This window comes from Heterodontus francisci, chromosome 36, assembly GCF_036365525.1.
Source record: "Heterodontus francisci isolate sHetFra1 chromosome 36, sHetFra1.hap1, whole genome shotgun sequence".
Lineage (NCBI taxonomy): Eukaryota > Metazoa > Chordata > Chondrichthyes > Heterodontiformes > Heterodontidae > Heterodontus > Heterodontus francisci.
The window spans coordinates 26,528,785-26,553,251 of record NC_090406.1 but is presented as its reverse complement, the minus strand read 5'-3'; the positions used below and the strand labels follow the sequence as shown (position 1 = coordinate 26,553,251).

Below are 24,467 nucleotides of genomic sequence, written 5' to 3'. Positions count from 1 at the left end.
ACTCTGACTTGGATCAGTTAGGCCGAATGGTATTCTTCTGTGCTGTGCATTCTCTGTAAATTTTATATATTTTTATTTGATCAATTTCACTAGTAGCAAGCCGAGGCATTTCCTGCTACATTTACGAAGTCATTAACACACTCCAGAGGAAATTGTTCTTTTGCATTGTTCAGGAATATTTCATCATCTACACTCAGACCTACTCTGCCCACCCACATTCCTCAGGTCTCCATCACATGTTGAGTTAGATTTTAACCATTGGGCAGCTGTCCCCGCCGTCCAATAGTGCTGGCGGAAGGCCCTGATCAATTTGAGGGTCGTGCCTCATTACCATGCCACCAACTGGCCATGGGCACCAATCAGGCACCCTATCCTGGCCAGCAGCAAGGGAAGTCTAGGGCAGGAGAAGCAATCACAGAAGGGGATGGGAGCCCAGGGTGGCAGCGCCCCACCTTATTCCTGTCTCCCTAAATGGCAGTCAGGATCCCATGTAATTCATAGGACCCTGATTTGCATATTAAAAGACCTATTGCCTGAAACAGGCGAGCACTCTGACCACCAGCAGTAGGTCCTTTTCAGGATTGCATCGGAGGAACAGAAACAGAGCAGTACGTTTTTTTCCAATGATTATCAAGGCACTGTTCCATTTCCAAGTGACAATCTCCTCAACCCTCCCCAGTGTGTTTACACTCATCTTTCGGGGCTGTATCTATTTCGGTTAGAATCTGAACATCCCACAGTCCCACTCCTTATTTTCTAAATTAATTATCCCAATTTATTCTTTCCCTTTCAAGCCAACTCTTTTTGTTTGTTTATTTTTTACTTCCTGCTTTTATCCTCTGGTGATGCCCTTCCTCCCAGTGGTGAAACTGTTATCTTTAGGCTGTGAGTAGATTTACATGCCTGGTGTGGGCACTGGCATTGAATCCCAGCTGAAATCAGTCGGTAAGTCACATCAGGCACTTCTGCCAGCCTCAGGTGTTAATCCCCACCTCATACTTCAAGGCCCAGGCTGCTCTGATGGAAGTGTTTTTTCTGAAATCTGACTGGAGTAAGCAATTCCCGAGAGTTTTCACTTTATGTTGGTGTGACCAAACTGCAAGCTTCACAGCAGGAATTTAAAGCAGGGTAAGAGTGTACACTTCAGTACCTTGAGCAGCTTGGTTTTTTATTATTATGATTGTATATAAACCATAAATTTAAAAATTCAATGTCTTCCTTCATTGATGGAAGCTTAAAATTTGCCATGTGGAATTATAAGGAATGTTGTTAAAACATTCGCTATCACCGACCATCTCTGAAATGCTCAACCTTTACATCAAGTTGTCATTCAAGGTTAAAGCTCATTTTGTAGGTTTCACGGCATCAGTCTCAGCAACCGAGTTCCTTTTGTTATTTATGTCTATGGTTTGTACATAAAATTATCCATGTACAGCAGTGCTTCCTGAAACTGGTTTGATAATAGCAAATTGAATTCTGAGTGGTGCTTGTTTTGTAAGGAGAGTGATTTGATTTACAGTCCTTGTTTTGCATTTGTGATTTCTAAACTCTACTGGTGTTAGGGATTACGTTGGAAGTGCGGATTTATAAAGCGAGTGTATTTGCACACACTTAAAGGGCATTTTTAAGCTGAGTCAGCTTTCCTAAGATAGCAGAAAACGAGTTCTCAAGCTCTCTAATAATAGCAACTAAACTGAGATCACGTGAAAATGCAATAAGTGCATCTAAAAAAAAATATTGGTACATCTTTCAGATAAAAATTATTTCCATCTGTTTTATTCATTTTGTTTTGCAACTTTGAACTATTATGGAAGACATTTTGTGTGAAAGGCAATGAAACAAGTGGGCTGAATTCTTAGGTCCCAATGGGGGTGGGCATGGAGCAGGGCGGGCGCATAAATTTGCACCGCCGGTTGGCGTGCCAGTTCCCTGGTTCCATACTGCCTCTGGTCTATTTTGCTCGAGGCGAGATGAGAGGGCGGCAGGGTTACTCACCCACAAACAGGGGGTCTCCAATTGACCTTGTTAAAACCTATTAAGGCCTTCAGGTCCCTGAAGGTGTCAGGGAACAGGGCAGCTGCCTGGAGGCAGCTGATGGGTGGAGGGGGGGGTGGGGGGGTTGGGTTCGGGTGTGGAGGGCGGGGGCGGGCAGTGCTCCAGGCAGGTTTAGATGTACTCTCCGTTTACCGATCTTCAGCTGCAGCTGCAGGCCCTCCTGCAGCTGCAGGATTCCCCCTCCACAATGGTGGCCCAGCTGCTGATAGAATTTCTTACTTTAAAGTTGAAAAGTTGGAGAGAGGGCACCTGCATCTTGGGGCACCCTTCCTCTCACTTACCTGGAAAGGCAGCCTGCTCCATCTTCAGTACTGGAGGTTCTCATATCGGCTCTCCAGCTTCGAGAGCCTGCCCACCATCCGTAATTGGATGTCAAGCCCTCCCTCTGCCATTAACTGGCTAATTTGGGGAAAATCACAGCTGTTTCCCACACAGTGCGAGGTTCTGACTGCCATTTGACCATGATGACGGGGTGAAGCCCATGGAGGAAATCCTGCCCAGGTAATTTGTCTGATTCATGATTTTCCTTTAAATTTACAAAATCTTTCCCTTCAATTTCCTGAATTAAATGAAGAGGATTCAGAATATCATTAATCTTAAAATGCCATCATCAAAGATGACAGAGGGTTTGCAGGGCTTGTAATGAGTAACAGTTACTTATCGCTTGGCTGGAAATGTGTTGCTTTGCTATTGCTAACTGCATAATAGTAACAGTGCACCATTCCTGAAAGAAATGTTCAAATGATAAAATAATCAGCAGTGGATTTAGGCTCTACCTGTTCTACAGGAGCAGCTTTATTACAGAACTTTAGAGAATAAGAATATTAAATGGGATAGAATACCTTTCTATACAATTACATGACCTACTTTGCTGCCTCGGATGAAACAATCACTAAACACAGCCACTCTCCTTCCATTTTTCATTTCCTTTAATCTAATTGATACATTCATAAGGACATGTTTTCTTCTTGAAAAATGTAGCTGTTCATTCTTATATGTCAAACAACTCTGGAATGTAGTGTTTAAATGGACATGAAAGGCTTTAGTTATGGTGGGACATTTGAGCAACTGGGGACTTTTTCAGTAGAACAAAAATGGTTAGGAAGGGATGTGATAAAGAGGTATTCAGAATTACAATCAAATTTGCAAAAGGTAAATTGGAAAATAACTTATTTGGTATCTGGAGGACATAAATTTAAAATAATCACCAAGAGAATAGAGAGTTTATGAGATTTTGTTTTACAAAGTCGGTTGTTTGAACATGGAATACCTGACTAGAAACAATAATGGAAGCAGAAACCAGAATATCTGTTAATAGGGAAATGGTTAAATATTTATGCTTTTCTTTAGAAAGGGTCTGACAAAAGATTTGGTGGTACAGAACTAAATGGATAGCTTTTTCAAGAGATGCAAAGAGCCAAAATGCCTCATAATATATCATTCCGCAGAAGAATTAGTCCTGGAAGTTTATCCCAGAATCCTTGCTGATGGTTGATCAAGTAACAGGAAGCAGTTTAAAGTCTCTGGAATGGACTTTAACTCGGAGTGGGTTTCCGGTGGACAGCCACTCTAACTAGCTAATTTCACGCCCATTGGAGGCAGCAGGAGGCCATGCTGATTTAAATACTGGACCTTATGTAAATGGACCCAGTCCACTGTCTGCCAGGAATGTAGCCCCCAGTGGGCACAGAACAGCTGCCAGTAGGGGAAGACTGGTCAACTGAACTTCCTCTGCTGGCAGATGCTCCTCTGGCCCCACAAAGGAAATGATTTGACATACCTGTTGGGCCTATTCATCCTTTCACCCACTGTACACACTGAATTAGTGGGTTAGCGTTCACCCAGTGCACCATCTTCCAGTTCTGTATGTTTGTACTCTGTGATATTTAAATCTTCCTTCAAAAACAGTGTCATGTAGTTAACACCAATAAATGAAGACCTTAAACATTAAAAACATATTTGAAAAGTCATTCCCAATTATTTTTTCATATGCTTTAGAGAGTAACATTTTCAATGGCAGTGTGATTAAGGTGTTGTGAGAATGCACAAGAGCTACATTGAAATAGTAAACTTAACATTAATTAGATGGAATGCTTGTGGGGACTTTTTGAACTGTCCATTCAGATCACCCACAGGAAGTGAGTTCTCAAAGCTATATCTTTAATTGCTACAATGTAAGGGGGTAATTTGAAGCAAAGCTGCCTGCAGGAAAAATGATGTGATCAGAATGGCTGCCTGGTTAAATCCTGCCCAAGTTTACTTTGGAAGGTGAAATCAGGCAGGGTGTGAAATAGATGGCCAAACTGAATGTGTCAGTTTCCGTCTCCACCCCACCCCACCCCACCCTCAGTAGATTAGGTTAAAATTGCCATTGACGTTATGAATATTTAAGAATTGTTTTGATGTTCCTCTGTGTTTGAGTTTTTTGGTTGGTAATAAGATGACCCAGGCAATCCACCTTCCTGAGGGCAACTGTCTTCATAGTTTAGGTTTTACCAGGGCCTGAGTTGTGCCATCTGCTGGAATCTGACCTGCATACCTAATTGATCATAAAGACAGCACTGCCCACGGCAACAGAGATCATTGCAGCCCTGAATATTAGCGTCTCCAGTTTCTTCCAAGCCACTGCAGGGGATATCTGCAGTATTTGTCAATCTGTAGTGCACAGATGTATCTAGCAAGTCACTGATGCATAATTAGCCAGGGCAAGCCCCTTCAACATAGAAAACCAGAAGCGGAATGGGATGGGATTTTAATGTTTCTATTCCACAGGAATCTTCAAAGTCCAATGTGTTTACTGCTGATACCCATGTGGCTATCTGGTCCTCTGAACACAATGTCATTGCCTTCATGAACTGCAAGGGGTTCAACTCCATCAGTGTGTGGGTGGTCAGTGCCCAATAAGATGAGCGGAATGATTAGGCAGTCTTCTGCACTTTGCTTATTTGAAGGAAAAGCCAAACTGGAAGGCTGGCTTCTCCGAAACCTAGACTCACTTTCTGTCCTGGCTTTTGAAATCATGCTGGCAACCATGAAGACCAAATGAATGCAAATATAATGAGCCCATATGGCTACCAGGACCATTTCTGAGTATACCATTGACATCTTTTATGCTCTTCTTGGGAGCACAAAAATCATTTTATATTAAAGAAAACAGACACTTACCAGATCCTTTTAACGACCACTGGTTAAGCCTAGTACCTAGTTCAATGCCCAGTACCAAAGGGCATGATGCGCACGGTGCACACTCCCTCTGTTAGTACCTAAAAATTGTATATTAGCTATAGATTCCTACATGAAATAAATGGTTATCTGGTCCGCTCATGTGAAGACACCAACCAAAATGGCAGTGGTCATCGCAGGAACAGGGCAGTAAGTACAGCACTGCAATTTCCTGAGCACTACCTCACCATTCCTGCCCACAAAATGAAAATGAACCCAAGAGACTCCATTTCCCATACTGTCTCAGTCATATTGCAGTTCTTACATTGCAGCAGTAAAGACTGAGGCAGCACCAGGGTTGTATAAACTTTGTCAGTCAGACATCATAGCGCTGCTCAGGATGCTGCTGGGAAAAGCCTGTCTTGCTCTGCGAGTGACTTATACAAACTGCAGCTTCAGTGTTTTCTTAAGTTGAAAAAAAACTCAGGCAACCTACTGTAGAATCTTTCCAGTTCTATTGATTGAAAAGAGTTGACTGTACTGTTTTAGTCTTTTCAGCCACTTGCATTTCTGTTAAAATGCACCTGACACTGCCCCACTTAAAGAATTATAACTGTAATCAATATCCTGAATCTATCTAGAAATTCATTGCATTGACTTTATGGGCTGAATTTTCCTAGCCCCATGGAGATAAATTTGTAGGCAGCATGTCGGGGCGGCGGGGGCGGGGGTGGGGGGCCCGGGGAGGAGCTGTGAAACTAGCTGGAAACCCGGTCAGGATAGCTCCCCAATGCTGTCCTGCTTCTGAGCAACTTTTCCAGGGACAACTGCCACAGGAATCGGCAACCCACTCCACAGAGACAGGCAGGCAATGAAGCCAATTAAGGCCCCAATCAAGGGTCATTTAACTCCAGCGCTGCAACTTTCCCGGCATCACACAGACACTTGTGTCGGGAGCCCAGCAACGCTGCAGAGGCGGCCTCTCACCGGCAGGTCAGTGGCCATGGGTGGCTGAATTAATCATCAGGGCTGCAAATGTTCACAGGGGTCCAAGAGCGACTTCAGGCACTCTTCTGTAGGGGTCAACTCTCCATCCTGAGGTCCCTCACAGTACTCGGTCATCTTGTCAACCACTGAAAAGGGAGGCCTTCATGAGCACCTCCATTTTGAGGAGCTCCCTAGGTCACCCTCTTCTCCAGCAGTGCTCACCTCTCCCAGTGGGGCTGCCATCCCAGACTTTGCTGCGAGCCCTCCTACTGGGCCTCCTGCTTCCCTGGTCTGCCTACCATCCTTAATTGCATGGCAAACACGGATGCAGCCAATTCGGAGGCCGTCTCATGTAAAGTTGCTCTGGGGCGCACTGAAGCCATGCCTGGGCTTGGGACCTAACATGGTCTCGACATAGGGGTGCCGACACCCATGGGAAAATTCAGCCTTATAGCACAGAAACAGACACTCGGCCCAACAGGCCTGTGCTGGTGTTTATGGTCCGCACGAGCTTCCTTCCACCCTGCTTCATCTAACCCTATCTGCATAACCTTCTGTTCCTTTTGCCCTCGCTGACCTATTTAGCTTCCCCTTAAAGGCATCTATGCTATTCACCTCAACGACTCCATTTGGTAGCAAGGTACAAGTTTTAACCACGCTCTGGGTAAAGAAGTTTCTTCTGAATTCTTTATTGGATTTATTATGACTATTTTATATTTGTGGCTTCTACTTTTGGATTCCCCACCTTCTCAAAGGCAATTAGGGATCGGCAATAAATGCTGGCCTTGCCAGTGATGCTCACATCCAATGAATGAAGAAAAAAGTGAAATCATCTTCCCTATGTCTACCTATCATTTTAAAGACCATTATTAGGTAAACCCTCAGGCTATTACTTTCTAGAGCTCCAGCCTATTCAGTCTTTCCTAGCAGTTATAACCTCTCGATTCTGGTATTATCCTTGTAAATCTTTTTTTGCACTTTCTCCAGTGTCTGTATATCCTTTTTATGATATGGTGACCAGAAATGTACACAGTATTCAAAGTGTGATCTAATCAAGGTTCTGTACATTTAACCTAACTTCTCTGCTTTTCAATTCTATTCCACTGAAAATTAACCCGAGCACTTTGTTTGATTTTTATTGCCTTAATAACCTGTGTTGTTGCTTCTAATAATTTGTGAATGTGTACACTAGATTCCTTCGCTCTTACACGCTATTTAGTCTGTTATCTTCCAAGGAGTGTGGCATCCCTATTCCTCCTACAAAATGCACCACCTCACATTTATCTATATTAAAATGAATTTGCCATTTTAAAAATGTATTCACGGATGTTGGCATCACTGACAAGGCCAGTATTTGTTGCCCAACCTTAATTGTCCTTGAGAAGGTGGTGGTGAACTGCCTTCATGAACTGCTGCAGTCTGTGTGGTGAAGGTACTTTTACAGTGCTTTAGCTTTGGAGTTCCAGGATTTTGACCCAGTGATCATGAAGGTACAGTGATCTTTCCAAATCAGGATGATGTCCTTCTAGGTGGTAGAGATTGCAGGTTTGTGAGATACTGTCAAAGAAACCTTGGTGACTTGTTGCATGCATCTTGTAGGTGGTACACACTGCAGATGCCGTGTGCCAGAGGTGGAGGGAGTGAACATTTAAGGTGATGGATGGGGTAGCAATCAATTGGCCTGCTCTGTCCTAGATGGTGTCAAGCTTCTTGAGTGTTATTGGAGCTGCAAATGAACACTCCTGACTTGTGCCTTGTAAATGATAGGAAGGCTTTAGGCAGTCAGAAGGTGAATCACTCACTGCAGAATATCCATCAGCCTCTGATCTGCTCTTACAGCCATAGTATTTATGTAGATGGTCCAGTTAACTTTCTGGTCAGTGGCAACCACCAGGATGCTGATGGTGGGGGATTCGGCGATGGTAATGTCATTGAATATGATGGGGAGGTGGTTAGACTTTCTCTTGTTGGAGATGGTCATTACTTAGCAATTGTGTGGCACTAATGTTACTTAACACTTAACAGCCCAAGCCTGAATGTTGTCCAGGTCTTTCTACATTCCACACGATCTGCTTCAGTATCTAGGAATTGCAAATGGAATTGAACACTGTGCAATCATCAGTGATTATCCCCACTTCTGACATTATGAAGGAGGGTAGGTCATTGATGAAGCAGCTGAAGATGCTTAGGCCTAGGACACTGCCCTGAAGAACTCTGGCAGCAATGTCGTGGGGCTGAGATGATTGGCCTCCAACAGGCAAAACCATCTTCCTTTGTGCTAGGTATGACACCAACCAGCGGAGAATTTTCTCCAATTCCCATTGACTTCAATTTTATTAGTGCTCCTTCAAACCACACTCGGTCAAATGCCGCCTTTACTTGTAACTTATATACGAACATACGAATACGGAGCAGGAGTAGGCCACTTGGCCCTTTGAGCCTGCTCCGTCATTCAATAAATTCATGGCTGAACTGATTATTCCACATTTCCACCTACCCCCGATAACCTTCCACCCCCTTGCTTATCAAGAATCTATCTAACTCTGCCTTAAAAATATGCAAAGACTCTGTTTCCACTGCCTTTTAAGGAAGAGAATTCCAAAAACTCATCACCCTTGAGAGAAAAAAATTCTCCTCAACTCTGTCTTAAATGGGTAACCCCTTATTTTAAAACAGTGACCCCTAATTCGAGTTTCTCCCACAAGGGGAAACATCCTTTCCACAGCCACCCTGTCAAGACCGCTCAGGATCTTATATGTTTCAATCAAGTTGCCTCTTACTCTTCTAAATTCCAGCAGATACAAGCCTAGCCTGTCTAATCTTTCCTCCTTAGACAGCCTGCCCATTCCAGGTATTAGTCCAGTAAACCTTCTTTGTACTGCCTCCAATGCATTTAGTATTGTACACAGTACTCCAGGTGTGGTCTCACCAATGCCCTGTATAGCTGAAACATAACCTCCCTACTTTTGTATTCAATTCCCCTCGAGATAAACAATAACATTCTATTAGCTTTCCTAATTACATGCTGTACCTGCATACTAACCTTTTGCGATTCATGCACTAGGACACCCAGATCCCTCTGCATCTCAGAGCTCTGCAATCTCTCATCATTTAGATAATATGCTTCTTTTTTATTCTTCCTGCCAAAGTGGACAATTTCACACTTTCCCACATTATACTCCATTTGCCAGGTCTTTGCCCACTTACTTAACCTATCTATATCCCTCTTATGTCCTCTTCACAAGTTACTTTCCTACCTATCTTTGTGTCATCAGCAAATTTAGCAAGCATACCTTCGATCCCTTCATCTCAGTAATTTATCTAAATTGTGAAAAGTAGAGGCCCCAGCACAGATCCATGTGCCACCCATTACATCTTGCCAACCAGAAAATGACCCATTTATGCCTACTGTCAGTTTCCTGTTAGCTAGCCAATCTTCTAATATGTTACCCCCTACACCATGAGCTTTTATTTTCTGCAATAACCTTTGATGTTGCAGCTTATCAAATGCCTTCTGGATATCTAAGTTCAATACATCCACGAGTTCCCCTTTATCCACATCACATGTAACTCCCTCAAAGTACTCCAATAAATTGGTTAAACATGATTTCCCTTTCACAAAACTATGTTGACTCTGCCTGATTACCTTGAATTTTTCTAAATGCCCGACTATAACGCCTTTAATGATAGCTTCTAACATTTTCCCTAAGACAAATGTTAAGCTAACTGGCTTGTAGTTTCCTGCTTTCTGTCTCCTTCCCTTTTTGAATAAAGGAGTTACATTTGCTATTTTCCAATCTAATGGAACCTTCCCTGAATCTAGGGAATTTTGGAAAATTAAAACTAACGCATCAACTATCTCACTGGCCACTTCTTTTAACACCCTAGGATGAAGTCCATCAGGACCCAGGGACTTGTCAGCCTGCAGCTCCAACAATTTGTTCAGAACCACTTCCCTGGTGATTGTAATTTTGTTGAGTTCCTCCCTCCCTTCCATTTCCTGATTTACAGCTAATACTGGGATGTTACTTGTATCCTCAATAGTGAAGACTGATGCAAAATATCTGTTCAATTCATTTGCCATCTCCTTATTTTCCATTATTAATTCCCCAGACTCACTTTCTATAAGACCAATGCTCACTTTGTTAACTTTTCTTTTTTAAATATCTGTAGAAACTCTTACTATCTGTCTTTATATTTCTAGCTAGCTTTCTCTTGTACTCTAATTTTACCTTTCTTATCAATCTTTTAGTCATTCTTTGCTGTTTTTTATATTCTGTCCAATCTTCCTGACCTGCCTCCCATCTTTACAAAATTATAGGCTTTTTCTTTAAGTTTGATACTATCTTTAACTGTTTTAGTTAACCACGGATGGCAGGTCCCATCCCACACCTGGAATTTTTCTTTCTTGTTGAAATGTATCGATCCTGTGTATTCTGAAATATCCCCTTAAATGTCTGCACTGTATTTCTATTGACCTATCCCTTAACCTGATTTGCCAGTTCACTTTAGCTAGCTCTGCTTTTATGCCCTCATAACTGCCCTTATTTAAGTTTAAAATACTAGTCTTGGACCGACTCTTCTCTCCCTAAAACTGAATGTAAAATTCAATCATATTATGATCGCTGCTGCCTTGGGGCGCCTTTACTATGAGGTCATTAATTAATCCTATCTCGTTGCACAATTCCAGGTCTAGTATAGCCTGCTCTCTGGTTGGCTCCAGAACGTATTGTTCCAATAAATTATCCCGAAAACATTCTATGTACTCCTCATCTAGGCTAACTCTGCCCATCTGATTTTTCCAGTCTATATGTAGGTTAAAACCCCCCATAATTTTCGCTGTACCTTTCTAACAAGCTGCCATTATTTCTTCCTTTATACCCCATCTTACAGTGTGGTTAATGTTAGGTGGCCTGTACACCACCCCACAAGTGACTTCTTGCCTTTATGATTTCTCATCTCTACCCAAACTGCTTCTACATTCTGGTCTCCTGAACTTAGGTCATCCCTCTCTATTGTGCTAGTACCATCATTAATTAACAGAGCTACTCCTCCACCTATTCCTAGCTTCCTGTCCTTCCTAAATGTCATACTTCTTTATTTCTACTTACGCTCTCAGTTCATCTGTTTTGTTTCGAATGCTATGTGCATTCAGATACAGAGGCTTTAATTTTTTCCTTTTATTATTTTTGTAACCTCTAGCCTTACCTGTTGATTTACTCTTAGATTTGTCTGCTCTGTCCCTTCCTGTCACAGTCTGTTTTGTCATTCCCTTATTAATGCCTTTCTCTCTTGCCTTGTCTCTCTTCCTTGATTTACCATATCTTCCCAAATTTGATCCCTTGCCCTCACTATTCAGTTTAAAACCCTCTCTACTTACCTAGTTCTGGGGCTCACGAGAACACCGGCCTCAGCACAGTTCAGGTGTAGATCGTCCCTACGGTACAGCCACCATTTTCCCCAGTACTGGTGCCAGTGCTGTACGAACCGGAACCCACTTCTACCACAACAGTCTTTGAACCACACATTAATTTCTCTAATTTTATTTGCCCTTTGCCAATTTGCACGTGGCTCAGGTAATAATCCAGAGGTTATTATCTTTGAGGTTCTGCTTCTTAATTTGGCGCCTAGTTCCTCATACTGACTATGCCGAACCTCTTTTCTTGTCCTGCCTATGTCATTGGTACCTACATGGACCATGACAACTGGATCGTCCCCCTCCCACTGTAAGTTCTTCTCCAGCCTTGAGCAGATGTCCCGAACCCTGGCACAGGCAAGCAACACAGCCATCTGGACTTTCACTGTTTGCTGCAGAGAGCAGTGTCAATCCCCTTAACTATACTGTCCCCGACAACCACTACATTCCCTTTTTCTCCCTCCACTTGAATGGCTTCCTGTACCATGGTGCCATGCAGTTACTCTCACCTCAGCTATGGAATTCAGCTCTTTTGTCCATGTTTGTCCAAGGTTGTAATGAGGTCTGGAGCTGAGTGGTCCTGGTGGAACCCAAACTGAGCATCCGTAAGCAGGTTATTGGTGAGTAACTACTGCTTGATAGTACTGTCGGCAACACCTTCCAACACTTTGCTGATGATTGAGAGTAGACTGATGAGGGGTGGGGGGAGGGTGGGCAGGGGGATTGGCCGGATTGGATATGTCTTGCATTTTGTAGATAGGAGATACTGGGGCAATTTTCCATATTGTTGGATATGTTCCAGTGTTGTAGCTGTTACTGGAACAGCTTGGCTAGAGATGCAGCTAGTTCTGGAGCACAAATCTCAGCACTACAGCCAGGATGTTGTCAGGGCCCTTAACCTTTGCTGCATCCAATGTGCGTAACTATTTCTTGATTTTACATGGAGTGAATCTAGCTGGCTGAAGACTGGTTTCTGTGATGGTGGGGATCATGCATTCAGCATTTCTGGCTTGAGATGGTTGCAAACACTTCAGCCTTATTTTTTGCGTTCATTTTCATGACCATTGTGTAATTTTATTAACACAGTTTTCCTCAATGTTCACGATATCCCACAGGTTGGTGTCATCTCCAAATTTTGAAATTGTACTTCTGATTCCAGAGTCCAAATTGTTTATGTAAATGGTGAACAGCAGCGGTCCCAGCACCAATCCCTCTGGAACACCATTTCCCAACTTCTGCCAGTTTGAGTAACTACTTTCTGTTTTCTGTTTAGTGGCCAACTTGTTTTTTATTCTGCTACTTGTCGTCTAACTCCATATACTTTGATCTTACTCATGAGTCTACTATTAAGTTTTGATCTTACCTGTGTCTTTAGGAACTTGTCCTTAACAATTAGCAATGGACAGAGAACTGAGGATTCATGCTTTATTTCAATCCAAACATAAAATGCAGGTTAAGCTGTCTGGTAGTTTGCTATAACAAATGCATTATAGTGTTCACAACTAATTATAAATTGGAAGAAAGAGTAGTGGGGCCAGATTTTCAAACCTTTCTGCGAGTGCGATTTGAGTATCATGTTCTGGGAGCTTGGCACTGGGTCACACCACCTTAAGAACGTAATACTAATTTCAAAGTGCTGCCGGCAGGGAGCGAACTGGTCAGTGATCAAGTCCAATTCAGTGCCTGTTGAACTCATTAAAGAACTCATCAATAGGCTTGTCTTAAGCAAGGTGAAATTTTTAAAGGCTGAGAACGGGGAAATGCTATGGGGGGAACACAACAGTGTTGTGAAGATATGAGCAGCGTGGTGGGCCATGAGGGTTACGGGAAGAGCTGATTAAATTAATTCAGAGGCAGCAAATAACGCTTAGCTGCTTCAGATGTCTCTCAGTGTGGATATTACTGCAACTGGAAAAGTTTAATGTCACAGTGGAGAGTGGCAGGAAAGCAAAGGAAGTGGCAGCTACAGTTGGTGCAGGAAAGCCTGAGGGAGGCCTGTGGGGGAAAGGAAATTATGATGCGATTAGGCAAGATTTAGGATGCGTAGGATGGGGAAGGAAACTGCAGGGGATGGACACAATCGAAATGTGGAGCTTATTCAAGGAGCAGCTACTGCGTGTCCTTGATAAGTATGTAACTGTCAGGCAGGGAGGAAGTTGTCGAGCGAGGGAGCCGTAGTTTACTAAAGAAGTTGAAGCGCTTGTCAAGAGGAAGAAGAAGGCTTATGTTAGGATGAGACGTGAAGGCTCAGTTAGGGTGTTTGAGAGTTACAAGCTAGCCAGGAAGGATCTAAAGGGAGAGCTAAGAAGAGCGAGGAGAGGACACGAGAAGTCATTGGCGGATAGGATCAAGGAAAACCCTAAGGCTTTCTATAGGTATATCAGGAATAAAAGAATGACTAGAGTTAGATTAGGGCCAATCAAGGATAGTAGAGGGAAGTTGTGTGTGGAATCAGAGGAGATAGGGGAAGCGTTAAATGAATATTTTTCGTCAGTATTTACAGTAGAGAAAGAAAATGTTGTCGAGGAGAATACTGAGATTCAGACTACTAGGCTAGATGGGATTGAGGTTCACAAGGAGGAGGTGTTAGCAATTTTGGAAAGTGTGAAAATAGATAAGTCCCCTGGACCAGATGGGATTTATCCTAGGATTCTCTGGGAAGCCAGGGAGGAGATTGCAGAGCCTTTGTCCTTGATCTTTATGTCGTCATTGTCGACAGGAATAGTGCCGGAAGACTGGAGGATAGCAAATGTTGTCCCCTTGTTCAAGAAGGGGAGTAGAGACAGCCCTGGTAATTATAGACCTGTGAGCCTTACTTCGGTTGTGGGTAAAATGTTGGGAAAGGTTATAAGAGACAGGATTTATAATCATCTTGAAAAGAATAAGTTCATTAGCGATAGTCAGCACGGTTTTGTGAAGGGTAGGTCGTGCCTCACAAACCTTATTGAGTTTTTCGAGAAGGTGACCAAACAGGTGGATGAGGGAAAAGCAGTGGATGTGGTGTATATGGATTTCAGTAAGGCATTTGATAAGGTTCCCCACGGTAGGCGATTGCAGAAAATATGGACGTATGGGGTTGAAGGTGATTTAGAGCTTTGGATCAGAAATTGGATAGCTGAAAGAAGACAGAGGGTGGTGGTTGATGGCAAATGTTCATCCTGGAGTTTAGTTACTAGTGGTGTACCGCAAGGATCTGTTTTGGGGCCACTGCTGTTTGTCATTTTTATAAATGACCTGGAAGAGGGTGTAGAAGGGTGGGTTAGTAAATTTGCGGATGACACGAAGGTCGGTGGAGTTGTGGATAGTGCCGAAGGATGTTGTAGGGTACAGAGGGACATAGATAGGCTGCAGAGCTGGGCTGAGAGATGGCAAATGGAGTTTAATGCGGAAAAGTGTGAGGTGATTCACTTTGGAAGGAGTAACAGGAATGCAGAGTACTGGGCTAATGGGAAGATTCTTGGTAGTGTAGATGAACAGAGAGATCTTGGTGTCCAGGTACATAAATCCCTGAAAGTTGCTACCCAGGTTAATGGGCTGTTAAGAAGGCATATGGTGTGTTAGCTTTTATTAGTAGGGGGATCGAGTTTCGGAGCCACGAGGTCATGCTGCAGCTGTACAAAACTCTGGTGAGACCGCACCTGGAGTATTGCGTGCAGTTCTGGTCACCGCATTATAGGAAGGATGTGGAAGCTTTGGAAAGGGTGCAGAGGAGATTTACTAGGATGTTGCCTGGTATGGAGGGAAGGTCTTATGAGGAAAGGCTGAGGGACTTGAGGTTGTTTTTGTTGGAGAGAAGGAGGAGGAGAGGTGACTTAATAGAGACATATAAGATAATCAGAGGGTTAGATAGGGTGGATAGTGGGAGTCTTTTTCCTCGGATGGTGATGGCAAACACGAGGGGACATAGCTTTAAGTTGAGGGATGATAGATATAGGACAGATGTCAGAGGTAGTTTCTTTACTCAGAGAGGAGTAGGGGCGTGGAACGCCCTGCCTGCAACAGTAGTAGACTCGCCAACTTTAAGGGCATTTAAGTGGTCATTGGATAGACATATGGATGAAAATGGAATAGTGTAGGTCAGATGGTTTCACAAGTCTGCGTAACATCGAGGGCCGAAGGGCCTGTACTGCGCTGTAATGTTCTAGATGGGAACAGGCCGTTGGACAGAGCAGCCAGGATCAGCTACGGCAGATGCAACCTCCTGGAAAGCAGGAGGCCAGAGGAGCACAGTGGGTGGCTGCAAGGGGATGCATTCCTATGCTTACACAGGCCCTCCGAGATCCCTGGTGACTCATTTGTATAGGCAACGGCAAGTCGAGTGATGGCTGCCGCATGCCTTCAAAGATCGCATTCATTTCCCTGTTTCTGCCTCCATAGTGCTTCTGGCGCCTCAAATTGGGCGTCGGACTCACTCCCAGGCCAATTACTTATTTTGCACTGATGCAGCGCGGCGTTGAGACCCGGAAATACTCTGGTCATCGAGATCCTGATTCGAAAACAAAAATCCGGCCTTCAGTGTCCTATAAGGATTTGTGCTGGGGCCTAACTATTCACTATATTTACTAATAACTTGTATAACATAACATAAATCCATATATCCAGGTGTGACAATGACGCAAAGATAGGTGGCTTAGTAAATGGTGTTGACGGGAGCATAAAATTACAAAGAGACATTGATAAATTAGTGAATGGGTAAAAACATGACAGTTGGATTTCAATGCAGGTAAGCATGAGGTCATCCATTTTGGACATAAGACGCTATTAGAAGAGGAAGGTGCATAGATTAGGAACATAGAAATTGGTGTAGGCTATTCAGCCCCTCGAGCCTGTTCCACCATTCACTAAGATCATGGCTGATCTATATTCTAACTCCATCCATCTGCCTTGGCTCCCTACCCCTTCCCTAGCAAAAATCTAATAAGTTAAAATTATTAATTGAGCTAGCACCTACTGCTTTTTGTGAGAGAAACTTCTACACCTCTACCCACTCCTAACCTTCTATATGCCAGGGGGTACAAGCATAATTTATGTAATCACTCCACATAATTTAACCCTTGGAGCCCTGCTAGCATTCTGGTGAATCTGTGTTGCGCTCCCTCCAAGGCCAATCCTTTCTAAGGTGTAGTTATCACAATTATATACACTCCAGATGTGGTCTAACCAAGGCTTTGTATAGCTGTAGCAAAACTGCCTCCCTTTTATATTCTAGCCCTCTAGTTATAAAGGCTAATATTCCATTAGCCTTTTGGTTTCTTTTCACCTGACCAGTACATTTTAATAATCTGTGTACATGGACCCCCAAATCACTTTGGACCTTTCCTGTTCCTAGCTTTTCACCATTTAAAAAAACACTTAGATCTAGCTTTCTTATGTCCAAAATGGATGACCTCACACTTACCTCCATTGAAATCCATCTGCTACAGTTTTGCCCACTCATTAATTATCAATATCTCTTTATAATTTTATGCTCTTGTTACACTACTTACTAAGCCATCTATCATTGCATCATTGGCAAAACTGGATTGATGTTATGTTATCCAAGTCATTAAGGCCTCAGCACAGATCATTGTGAGACACCACGGGCTGGATTTGGAAGCCCGCCAGAGGCAAGAGCGAAGGTGGGCGGGACTGGAATTTCCCAGCGCTGGCTGATGTGCAGATTTGCCGGCATCGTCCAACCTCCGGGCCACTTTTAAGGAGACAGGTCGGTTGGGGTGATAGCTACCCACCCGTAAGCAGTGGGTAGCTTGATAACATAATTAAAAGGCCTATTAAAGTCAATGATCAGAGGCCAACTGGAATTTTTCAGTCGACCTATGGGTTCCCCGTGGCATCCAGAACCCGGCTGACGTCTGGAGGCGGCTTTTCGGTGGCAGACTGAGGGACCAGCACTCCAGGATCAATTTGAGGGGCCCCTGCCACACACCCCCGCCTGCAGCCGGCATACCTAACTAGCTGCCCTATGAAGGAGCTCCCCCTCCACAATGGTCGTCTGGCAGCTGTGGCCATTTCTTTTGTAAAAGTTTGTAAGAAGTGCTGAGAAGACACCCCCATCTTGAGGTTCCCTTCCTCTCCCTCGCCTGCATCAGCAGGTTGCAGTTCCTTCAATGCTGGAAGGCCTCCTATTGGCCCTCCAGCTTCCGGAGCCCAACCACTGTGCTTACTTGGACAGCGAGCGTGCCCTCTGGCCATTAATTGGCCATTCCTTTGAAAATCATGGCAGGTGACCATTTTCGACACGGTACGGGGTCGGGACCTGGATTTGATCCTGACATCGGGGTCCCGATCCCAAAACAAAAATCCAGCTGCCCTAGTTTCTTTTTTCCAATTTGAATACATTAATTTTAAAACTGTCAAAAAATAGCCAAGGGGCCTTTTTCATTAATAATTAGCAAATGGCCTAATTGTAAGAACAGAAAGTATAAAGAAAAGATGCTAGCGTCGAAACAAGTAATTATAATGAATAAAGGGTGCACTGTACCGTAGCAATACTTTTCATAACAGCTTGCCAAATAACGACTGAAACTCCCAACAAAAGTCCACAGAAAATGTTACTACATTTTCTGTAGTTATTTTCCAATTAATTTCATAATGTCTTAAACTACCCAAATCGGAAAATCTTCTTCAATAATCGCTAGGGTACTTTTGATAGAAACTGCATTCATTACCAGGGATTGAAATTTATCTTTTGTACATGCTGGTTAGGGACCTATGAGTGTCAAATGTACTTGTCTACAGACAGCATCTAATGACCTGCCAATCTGTTGCTAGGTTTCATTAAACTACCTCACCACAAGAGGAGAATTATCAGGTTATAATCAAAAAGATAAGGGGCAGATTTCTAAATAAGGAGTCAGCCAAAGTGAACATTTTTAATGGCAAATGCAATAATATGTCGATAAGAAATGTTTGTTGATGTGTTTCAAAATCTAGCACAGAGCATCAAGTAGTAATGTTCCAATATTAGTATCTGTATTTAAGGTTTATTTAAACTAAATTAATAGTTTTGCTCCACAGAACCATAAGGGCTAATTTTCCTGTCAGTAGGAAATGCACACTCCTGGGCACTAATGACAGGAAAGATGATGGATATCCATAATGCTACATCTCAACCTCCCTTTTGCCGACCTGGGATTTCCAATGCTTCCCTGAAGCAGCAGATTTGGGCTCACTCCAAGTGTTCCCATGATAATGAAACAGGAGGACACCTCACTTTGCTGTGCTTTTATCAGAAAATTCAGGAGGACATTAAGAATGGGCAAATAATTGGAAAATGAAGTTCAACACAGATAAACATTAGGTAGTACATTTTAGAAGGAAGAATCAGGAAGTCAAAGGGAAATTGAATGGGCGCTTGAGGGAAATAAACTTGCAGGGCTACAGGGATCAAGTGAAGAGCCAGCATGGACTCGATGAGCTGTATGGCCTCCTTTTATGCCGTAAATGACCAAGGGCACCCAAACAAACTGGCGGTAGGCTCCCGTACCTGGCCCCCCATGAGAGTGAAAGGTCTAAGGTGGTCAGTTAGCAAGGCCACAAAATTAGGTGCGACTTTTCTGTTAAACCTTCCAATAGGTCTTTGGGCACCCTGAGGTCTGAACAAACACAGGGTACTTCAGATATATTTCACCTGTCCAGGACATGGGACAGGGAGAAGTGGCAAGGGGTGCGGAGGTCAGAAAAATCAACCCCCTGAAATTCAGAAACTAGACCTTGTTTTGATGTATTATTAATACTCAATGATCAGAACAAAAATCCAAGGGTACATTCAAGATATTAACAGATTATAAAGCAGATGGGAAGTTGAACCATTTCTGTAATCAAGGAGGGAATGATCTACCCCAAATTAAATACCATTGCAACAATTCATAGCAGAGCAATAGTCAAAGGATTATAATGGTATGCAACTGAGAAGATATAATGACCTTGTCAAAAAGAAACTCAGTTTGTGATCATGTCAAAAAAGCAATTTGGTCAACTGTCACTTTTACCACTTCATGACCAGTCCTGGAGTGGAGTGTTGGAAGACTGCCATCTCCTGGGACAAGCCAATCTCATTGATACCAAATCTGAATGCAAATTAGATCTTATCTGAATAATCACATGCCTCTTAAAGGAAGCAACAGATTTAAAAGATGTAAATTACCCTTAGCATCTGTTTTAGAGCTGTGTTTATAAATAGTAAATATTTTTCACTTTTTAAAAGTAGTTTAATTTGATACAAGATTTATCTGTTGGCACAATGTAGTGACTACAAATGGTTATAGACTACCACCTATAGAATTGTTAATACATTAATTTTTTTTGCTTTTTTAATCCCTTTTCTCAAATAATTCAATAAGTAGCAATATATAAACCGTTTTTAAACAATAAACAATAATCCACAATGAGAAACCTTTATAAATTTTCATTGGAGAAATGGTGCTCTTCTTCGATCATTGGCAAAGTTCACATTTGTGAATAGCGCATGAATCTCATTGGCAGAAAGCTGAAGGGCAGGATTTTTGCCATTTTATGGGGGTGGGAATGCAGGCGGGCAGGCACATAATTTTGCGCCGCCGGCCAGCGTGCAGGTTTACCAGATGCTGGATTAGAGGCGGACAGGCTACTCGCCTGCAAGTGGAAGGTGACTTGTTAAGATAATTTAAAGGTCAATTAAGGTGAATTATCAGAGGCTGTGGTATTGGGGGCACAGCAGCTGCCTGGCGGTGGCCTCCTGGAGGCAGACCGGGAGACTAGCACTCCAGGATGCCTTTGAGACCTCACTCGCCTATTTATTTCCAGCTGTGGCCACAGGACTGGTAGCTGTGGCCATTTTTTATTTCAATTTTTTTAATGTTCTTGAGAGGGTATCTCAAGACAGAGGCAACCACTCTCTCCCTTAGTTGTAACAGCATGCTGCAGCTTGTTCCATGCTGAAGGGCCTCCTTTTGGCCATTCAGCTTCGAGAGCCCGCCCACTGTCCTTAATTGGGCAGCGAGCTAGCCCTCTGGCCATTACTTGTCCAATACAGGTAAAATCTATGTCAGGTGACTGCTCCCCACAAGGTGCGGGATCGGGACCCGCATATGGCCCTGAAATCGGGGTCCCGACTCAACACGCAAAATCCTGTCTGAAGTCTCTGTCTCCAGACTTCATCTTGAGTTCACATCAGTGGCATCATTTCAATTTTTTTTTTACATTATTTTAATCTTTTACTAGGCAAAGGTACACGCTTAAAATGTTACAGGATAAGAAACTTATGTCCCAAAAATCCTTAGGACTTCATCCCAGCAGTTGCGTCAGACTTGTGCCCTTCAGTGCTAACCCCTCAGTCAATGGGAGGGCACCTCAATTGCATGGAGCAGGTGGGTGCAAGAGACACCACGGTCACACACCAATACCTGCCTTCTCCATCCAGCCCATAACTCCAACGTCTGTCTGCCATTGGGTCGTACACCCACCCCCTCCATCCTACTAGACTCCAGTCATGCTCCCTTGGGCACCCAATATAAGGGGCCAAACAGGATAATTTTTCTTTAAAAATCTTCCATGACTTTTGGGGGTGGGGTCCAGTCCAATTGACGCGCCTGGAAGTGTCCTCTTGATTTAATGATGACTAATGAATCAGAATGAATTAAAAATTCAACCATATTATGGTCACTATTTGCAGGATGCAAGAGAAGATCTTACAAATAGCGACTGGAACATGATTGAATTTGACAGTGGGTTTGAGAGGGAGAAAGGAGAGCCACAAACCAAAATTTTAAATTTAAGTAAGCCAAGCTTCAAAGCAATGATACATATATTGATCACAGTAAACTTCACAGAACTTTATTGAGTAAACCTACAGACAAACAATGGGAATTATTCAAAGAAGTGTTTAGTACAATACAAAACCAATATATTCCCCTAAAAGGCAAAGCCTCCACCTGTGTACTTAAGCAACCATAGTCCAAGAAATGAGGTAAACCAAACAGAGAGAAAAGGCAAGAAATAGTGGAAATCCAGCAGACCAGGAAAGCTATAAAAAAGCAACAAACAACTATAAAGAAAGTAATAAGAGGTGCAAAAGGAAAATGTGAAACAATAAGTTAGGAACTTCAGGAAAGGTTTATTGACATTGGAAGGTGTATAGTGCATATTCACCAAAATGAAACCAGGGCTTAAAGGGTTAGATTATGAGGCCAGGTGCATAAACCTGGCTTGTATTCGTTTTGAATATAGAAGGTTGACACACGATGTAATCGGTGTTTAAAATGATAAAGGGATAAAGATGACACAAAACAGGGTGGGCGGGTGAGTTATGAGGAGGATGCAGAGAGGCTTTAGGGTGATTTGGACAAGTTGAGTGAGTGGGCTAATGCATGGCAGATGCAGTACAATGTGGATAAATATGAGGTTATCCACTTTGGTAGCAAAAACAGGAAGGCAGATTATTATCTGAATGGCTATAAACTGAGAGAGGGGAATATGCAGCGAGACCTGAGTGTTCTCGTCCACCAGTCGCTGAAGGTAAGCATGCAGGTGTAACAGGTGGTAAAAAAGGGAAATGGTATGTTGGCCTTCATAGCGAGAGGATTCGAGTACAGGAGCAGGGATGTCTTGCTGCAATTATACAGAGCCTTGGTGAGGCCACACCTGGAATATTGTGTGCAGTTTTGGTCTCCTTATCTGAGGAAGGATGTTCTTGCTATAGAGGGAGTGCAGCGAAGGTTTACCAGACTGATTCCTGGGATGGCGGGACTGACGTATGAGGAGAGATTGAGTCGGTAAGGATATGGGGTAAACCGTTCAGGACTGAGATGGGGAGAAATTTCTTCACCCAGAGAGTGGTGAGCCTGAGAGTCGTTAACACAGACAGCAGTTGAGGCCAAAACATTGTATGTTTTTTGTAAGCTGGGGGTGTCAGGGTATATATTTCAATGGCAGGTAAATTGAATTGAGGTATAGATCAGCTATGATCTAATTGAATGGCAGAACAGGCTCACTGGGCTGAATGGCCTCCTCCTGTTCCTATGTTCTTGGGCTGCCAGTAGAGTTCTATTCCAACTGAAATTTATAGAAGAATGGCCAAGAGCACAGGGCAAATGTTTTGTATGTTTATTTTATCTGTTAGTCCATGCAATCTGTCCTCAAAATGTAACCCTTTTATCCCCAGTATCATTCTAGTGAATCTGCACTGCACTCGATTCCTGATGTGTGGTGCCCAGAAGAGAACACAGTACTCTGGAAATCAATTATTTTTTTTAATTTTTCAATACAATTCCTTAATTCCTGTCATGCCAAAAATAGAATGCTGCATATGTTTAAAGCATATACCCTGTGGGAGAGCTCGATGCACGCTGTTTATTTGTAATTGGGTCCAAGTCAGTTTGTATCTATTTTACTGAAAAAATTAGGAGCCCAAATTTAGCTTCTTTCTCTGCCTGCCGATGCACGCCTCCACTTGCATTTACTACAGAGGCCAAAGCATTTTTGCAACAATGCAAGCAAGGGTTCTTTTACCCAGCTGTTCAAAAGGGAAAAAAATCTGTATTTCTCAATGTTGTACACACTGGTACAATCATACATTTTTTAAAACATGGAATTTGCAGGAGCATTGATTGATAAAATCAGCATTTTTTAAATTACACATATTTATATTACACTTTAGTCTGCAACATGTTCCAACGGTCCACATTATTGAAAAGTATTCAAGAAAATCTTGATTCAAATGGCTGATCAGGATTATCCAGTCAATAGCTGATCCATAATAAAAATTAATATTGAATTTACTTGACAAATAATTTTACAAGTCCAGCCAGCTGACCATTAATGGCAAGAAAATCAAGAGTAGCATGCACCCGTTTTCTGAAAGGTAGGGCTGGCAAGCATAGCTCTTCTCCAGCATCTCAGGGGTGTAAATTTACTGCTGGCATGTTTTATTGTGTCAACATGTTTTAGAGGTCATCATACAGAATGAATTACCTTTTGAAGTGTAGTCAACACACTAACCAAATTGCATCACTACATCCCATAAACAACAACTGGCCAGATATTGTTTTCTTTAGTGGTATTGATTTAGGGAAGAATGCTGGTCAGCGGAGGTATGTTGGCCAGGATAGTGGAAGAACTCCCCTGCTCTTTGAATATGGCCGTGGAAATCTTTAATGTTCACCTCAACAGGTGGAGCAGAATTTAAAAACTCAAACATAGAACTGCAACTTGGAAATGAAGCATTGCTTCAGTACTGCACTGGATTATCAATCTAGATTATGAGTTCAAAACCTCGTATGGGACGTGATGCCAACTAAGCTGACTGCAACATAAAGACCAGAAATGCCCCAGTTTTAATCACCATTCAACGTGGACTTACCTGATATGTTGGTAGCAGTGGTAAAACTGGTCTCAGCATCTGGATTGGGGGAAATGAGCCTGTGTTCTTATTTCTGATCTCTATTCAGTGACATCTGTTGGATATGCACATGCAAAAAACAGAACAGGGTCAAGTTTGCTTGTGATGCCCCACAGCTAAATAGACTGCAACACACACTGTTGAGGCACATGCTTGAAAAATAGCCACTTGTAACAGAAGGTGCCCAGCATCCAAGATACGGTAGCAAGCAAAGAGTTGATGCTTTCAACGAAAGATGGGAAGTTGAGAACATTGGCAGATAAAGCTAGACAGAAAAGAGAAAAGAAAAATGTTTTGAAGTTAATTTAGTTTCCAGCTCATAGACACCCATCAAATCATAAGCTAGCACTTCAAACATAATCTATCTAACGGCCAGAATATGTTGCACGAGAGGCTTACGCAGACTCAATGCCTAAAATAATCTTGCTAAATATTGAATTTCCAACTCAAATTGACAAGGATTGTAGCCAG

The 24,467-nt window shown here is 42.8% G+C and overlaps 1 protein-coding gene across 5 annotated transcripts in view; it reads left to right on the top strand.

The window, feature by feature from the left end:
• Nucleotides 1–24,467, top strand: part of LOC137351682 (leucine-rich repeat and immunoglobulin-like domain-containing nogo receptor-interacting protein 2) — a 192,576-nt gene that overhangs the window by 47,711 nt on the left and 120,398 nt on the right. The window contains exon 1 of one of the 5 annotated variants that reach the window (XM_068016387.1): nt 879–945. The exons of 3 other annotated variants lie outside the window; for them this stretch is intronic. The gene's annotated coding sequence lies outside the window, so the exon portion shown is untranslated. Of the gene's footprint in view, nt 1–878; nt 1,129–24,467 lie in introns of those variants that run through there. One more of the 5 variants, XM_068016385.1, reaches the window with a different exon arrangement.